The sequence below is a fragment of the Thermobia domestica genome, chromosome 4 (genome assembly GCF_964235325.1).
Source record: "Thermobia domestica chromosome 4, izTheDome1.hap1.1, whole genome shotgun sequence".
NCBI lineage: Eukaryota > Metazoa > Arthropoda > Insecta > Zygentoma > Lepismatidae > Thermobia > Thermobia domestica.
Genome location: NC_137457.1, coordinates 57081433 through 57087337, shown reverse-complemented (window position 1 = coordinate 57087337; position 5905 = coordinate 57081433).

Genomic DNA, 5905 nt, shown 5'->3' with positions numbered 1-5905 from the left:
CGCTCACGTATCAGACGAAACCCAAATCGTCTCGACCTGACCATTGATGGTACTACCATACCTTCCTCGAAGCAGGTTAGTTATCTAGGAGTAGTCTATGACCGCAAACTTCAATGGAAAACACACGAGCGGAAACTTCAATTACAAAGTACACGCAGACTCAACCTTATTCGAAAATTAGTTGGCACATCTTGGGGATTGCACTCTCATACCATTCTTACAACATACAAAGTATTCTTACGCCCTCTTCTAACTCATGGACACACTGCGTGGATATCGGCACCAGCCTCCTTCTATGAACGCCTCCAGATTATTGAAAGGTACGCTATTCGCCTTGCCTTTCGTATTCGCCTTGCATTTCGTATTCGCCTGCCTTACCACCGTATCACCTTTTCTCCTATTCTACATCATATAGAGTCTCTACGCACATACTACATCACCAAGCGCATTAGCTCCGATAATCCTGTATTTTTTGATACTATCCATCTTGACATGGCTCATGACGTTCCTCCAAAATATATATATACGCCTTTCAACATCTTCTGACCTTGTACTCTCAGACTTTCCCTGCCAATGACCCTCACAAACTACAATATGACATATATCATCCACATCATTATTCTAACTACGTTTATCCATCTTTGCACTTGTGATATCCTTCTTTACTAACCAGGGCCTCCACTTGTCACTCGTTGGTCTCGAGTTGTCCCGAGACAGAAGATAACTCTCATTTGTTACTTTAACAACTTCTAAGTGTTGTCTCGTCTACTGCACTTCATTTCATATAAACCCGATACATGCCCATTGCCTACACTTAACTACTATAATTTATTTTTTTGTTATCGTTTCTTTTATTTCATCTGTATCATCTTCGTCACTTTCGCTTCTTTTTATGTGTATGTATGTATATGTCAATATTTCTTTCAGCAAGCGATGATCCTGGAATGCAGATCTATCTACACCTTGGAATTGATGCAGACCAATTGATGCTTAATAAAGATTAATTAAAAAATCCTGAAATGCAGAGAAATCTTCTATGTAGAAATTGCTAGACACAATTGATGCTTAATAAAGATTAATAAATAATATCCCTTTGATCCCAAACTACCCCTAGACCATCCATAGCTATCCTTTCTCCCGTAAATTTTGCCCTCCTCTCTTTCCCAAGAAAGGGTGTACCCCTTTGACGGGTGAACAGTAAAAAAAAATCTCATACTATCGCTAATTCCAACGAACGGTTCAGAACTACATAGTAGCCCGCAAACGACTAGACTGGCGTGTCTCCTGTAATGCTTTGCGCCAAGAAACAAATCCTACTAAATTCTGGAATACCTTTAAACGTCTAACACTTTTGAAACAGGGCCCACAATACCCTATCATATGTGCTGACCAAGTACCAACGACGGATGAAGAAAAGGCAACTGCTTTCGCTATATATCTTGAGGGAGTCTTCACTCCACACACTACACCTTTGTTCAGTTGTCCTACAGATACCCATATCTCACACGCTGGTTCTCTAGTGCAGCCATCATTTCAACCTGATTTCAACTACCACCTTCATCCCACAAATCAGCTCACTGCTCCAATAACATCAGATGATATTACAGCTATTCTTAAATGCCGTCGCAACACAGCTCCGGGGGCAGATTCAATTACGTATTGTCAACTGCTTAAGGCACCTGTGGCATTTCTAGTCTCACTTGCTTCTTTGTATACAACTATTTTATCTACAGACTATTTTCCAACTGCATGAAAACTTGCTAAAATTGTGGTCTTTCTAAAACCTCGCAAAGATCCAATTGCTGTGTCATCTTACAGACCCATTAGCCTTACTAACGTGTTTAGCAAGACACTAGAACGCCGTCTGGTAAAACGGCTACATCACTATCTACAAATCACGAACAAACTACCAACTATTCAAGCTGGATTCCGTCCACTCTATAGCACTGCTGATCAATTACTCAAACTCTCTACACTACTTGTCAACCATTTTAATAAGCGTTTACCATCTGTTTTGATCTCCTTTGATATTGAAAGAGCGTTTGATACTGTTTGGCATGAGGGGTTAATTTACAAACTCAAACGTCTACTTCCTCACAGCTATGTCCAATTAATAGCCAATTTTCTACATCAGCGCCAGGCTTTCGTTCAGATCAACAGGGCAAAGTCACGCATCTTTCAACTCCGCGCCGGTGTGTCCCAAGGATCTGTTTTATCTCCTCTATTATATATTCTTTATGTAGCCGACATGCCTCAACCTCAGCCCCCACTATTTGCCTTACAATTTGCTGATGATACCGCTTATATCGCATTGGGATCTTCTGTGGATCGCATTAATCAACTCCTACAACCAGCTTTGGAAAAACTAGTTACATGGTGCCTGAAATGGAAGCTCAAGCTGAACTCAACTAAGACTCAAATGACTCTCTTTGGGCTCAAACGCAATAAATACTGTAACAGTAGCAATCCGGAACGTCTACATTTAACCCTTTTTGACTCTCCAATCCCAATTCAAAACAGTCTCAAATACCTGGGAGTAATATTCATCAAACACCTCACCTGGAAGCCTCATCTAAAACAATTGGAAGCTAATATCCGGCGCCGTTTGAACCTTTTACGAAATCTTAAAGGCACCACGTGGGGTCTTAATACAAAACTTCTACTGCTAACGTATAAAATCTTCGTACGCCCAGCACTCACGTATGGACATCTTGCCTGGTTATCAGCAGCACCAACTTACTATGAACGTCTGAAAGTTCTCGAAAGACATGCCTTACGTCTGGCCTACTCTCTCGCTTTCGATACTCCCACTGCTGAAATATATCGTCGTGCGCAATTTCCAACTATTTTGCCACACCTCTACCATATACGCCAACGCTACATAGCGACACGAATCCAATTGGCACATCCCATTGTCCATGAGCTGTTAGACCAAGTTCCTGCTGTACCACTCTTGCCTCCCCACCACTGGATCATCTGTTAGCAATATACGAATGTACCGAAGCCATAGATCAGCATAATCCTGACCGCCGTATCTACCAACGAAATCCGCATATATATTGCTCATAACCTCCGCACATGTACCCAAGAAAGATTTTAACACAATAGCCACCTCTTTCACATCCTCGTCAACTTGATTTGCTATTAGTTCCTTACTTCAATCCACATTACTCTATAGCCTGAAATCATTCCCCATGTCATCAAATTCAAAAAAGTTGAAAATATCTCTGGCCACAGAGAAGGTGTTGCCTCCTACGGCCCGCCCATCCATTGGATGGGAATGAAACTCTTGTTAAAAAAATCTCATTTTGCAACGTAGTGCAAGCTTTGAAGTGGAGTGGTTAGACGTGGGGTGACTTCGGACGATGCTAAGGTATTGTAAGAAAGAGCTTGGCGTTCAGGCGAAACGAAATTCTGAACCTGTGCGACTTGAAAGTGCTATTCGTGCAGTCAAGGGGGGAAGAATGTCTTATTGTAAAGCAGCCGAAACTTATCAGGTGCCGCGCTCGACAATAGAGAACAAAGTGAATAAAAAACACACGAGAACTATGGGTTGCCAAACTGTTCTAACTCCAGAAGAGGAAAACGCGTTAGTGAATGGCATTCTTAGAGCTGCAAAGTGGGGTTTCCCGTTAACATTTGAAGATATCAGGTTTCTTGTTAAAGGGTATCGGACAGAAAGGGGCGAAGAGAAAGAAGATTTACCAATAATTTACCTTGCGTGCATTTTGCACGGTTATTTTTCAAGAGACATTCCAACATACTTGCCGTCAGACTGAGTGAAAATATCAAACGTTCTAGAACTGCATTGAGCCACGAAACAGTGAAGAAGTATTTTGATAATATACGCCCACTTTGGAGAAAACCCCAGTAAGTAACATCATCAACTACGATGAGACTAACCTAAGTGATACGCAGAAAGAAAATCGACTCGTCAAAAATCAGTGTGTCAATAATGATGGCAGCGGTGGCGATGGTACCTTACTCCCACTATATGTTTTATATAAAGCGGAACGAGTGTGGTATACATGGCAGGAAAGTGGGCCTGAAGGGACTCGATACAATCGTAATCGTAGTGGATGGTTTGATCTTGCAGTATTTGAAGATTGGTTTACCTCAGTTGCCTTGCCGTACCTCAGAACTAAGGAAAGAACCCAAAATCAAGCTTGGCGATAATCTTCCGAGTTATCTGTCCGTGGAAATTATTCAGCAATGTGATCGTCACAACATCTCTTTTGTGCTACTACCACCTAAAAGCACTGATCTATTGGAACCTCTCGATGTCTGCTTCTTTCGACCTCTGAAAATTGCATGGAAAAGCGTGTTAAGTGACTGGAGGAAGTACACAGATGACACTCTGTCCAAAGACGTGTTCCCGTCGCTTTTCAAGCAAACTATGAAAAAAATTGCCGCACATCAAAGTGATAATATCGTGATATTTGAAGCGACTGGGTTAATTCCTTTCAACCCAGATCGTGTTTTGTGTAAAGTGCCAAGTCAAGCTGAAAATGGCAGCGTAACTTATGGTTCCTGGTCAGCAAGTTTTGAAGATATGCTGCAACGCGCACGGCACTCAACTTCAGCTACTGGCAGAGCTCGAAACGAATGATCAGCGTTTCTCCTCGAAAGTCAGTTGTGGGACAAGATGTTCGGGCAAGTGAGAGACAGGAAGTAGAACAAAATGATCCCCCCAAAAAACGAAGAAATGGAAAGTGAAGTGTGTAACGTGACTACAGAAGAGGAGGAAGGCATGTTGGACTTAGAAGCTTTTGTTGTTGTGAATTATTACTACTCTCGGGCTGGGAAACAACTTGCAAGACAGTATGTTGGAGTTGTGACGGATGTGGGAGCAAAGGATGTGGAGGTGAAATTTCTTCGTCCATATTTGAATAGTCGATCGGTATTCGTTTTTCCACCAGTTGACGATGAAGATAGAGTCGGCAAAGAACAGATTCTCCGAGTGTTAAATAAGCCTCGTAAAGTAAGGGGTTTTACTTCCAAGAAAGTGTATATTAATCTGGAGCACTAATGGACCAACGAAACATGGTTGTGTGTAAAATACTTTTTACTTGTTCTATTGATGTAAACCAATATGTATTTTTCTTGATCTAGGATACTGGTATTTCACTATGTTAAATATATTTTAAAATGTGTAATCGAAAGTATGAAAGTATTCAAATATATGCCTGACAACCATCCTTTTTGCTGTAAAATATTATTTACTGTCCGATTTCACACCATAGAGACATAGTTTCGGACTAATATGCAGAAATACGTGGGATGAACCGGACACATTTTAAAGATTTTTAACTATGTGCAGAGTTGGTCAAAAGTTCGTTTCATTCTTGTATTCCATTCCTGAAAGACATACCCCACGATATAGTTATTTAAATTACCAAATAAGGTAATGAAGTTCCAGCACAATTGAAAATGTCTCAAATAGGTCCGGTTACACCCCATTTGACGTTAACTAAATAGTAAACTAAAATAAACCTTCAGTTTCGCATTTACCTAAAGCCATTATATAGAACGCTCCTCCATCGTTAGATCATAGTTTGGAAATTTTTCTTTCTTGCTCTTTGAAAATGACCCCATTGTCGATTTCAGAATACAAATATATTTATGAATACGTACAGTGCAGATTTACGAATGATTTATACAGCAAGTTGCATGTGAGGAATGTGAATAATGTCAGTAATACTAAATTCTACTTCTGTCTATACGGTCATTAGGCTGCTGAGTGTACATATAGGGTGTTGTCTATACAGAAAGATGTGTCTTTTTTCATGCGACATTTCATGTGTTGGTCTTTGCTTGAGAATCTCGTTTAGTGGCGTATAGACTTAAATACGTATAGACTTTAATATATTGAATGTGACTGCTTTGGACAGTCTTGCGCGTATTT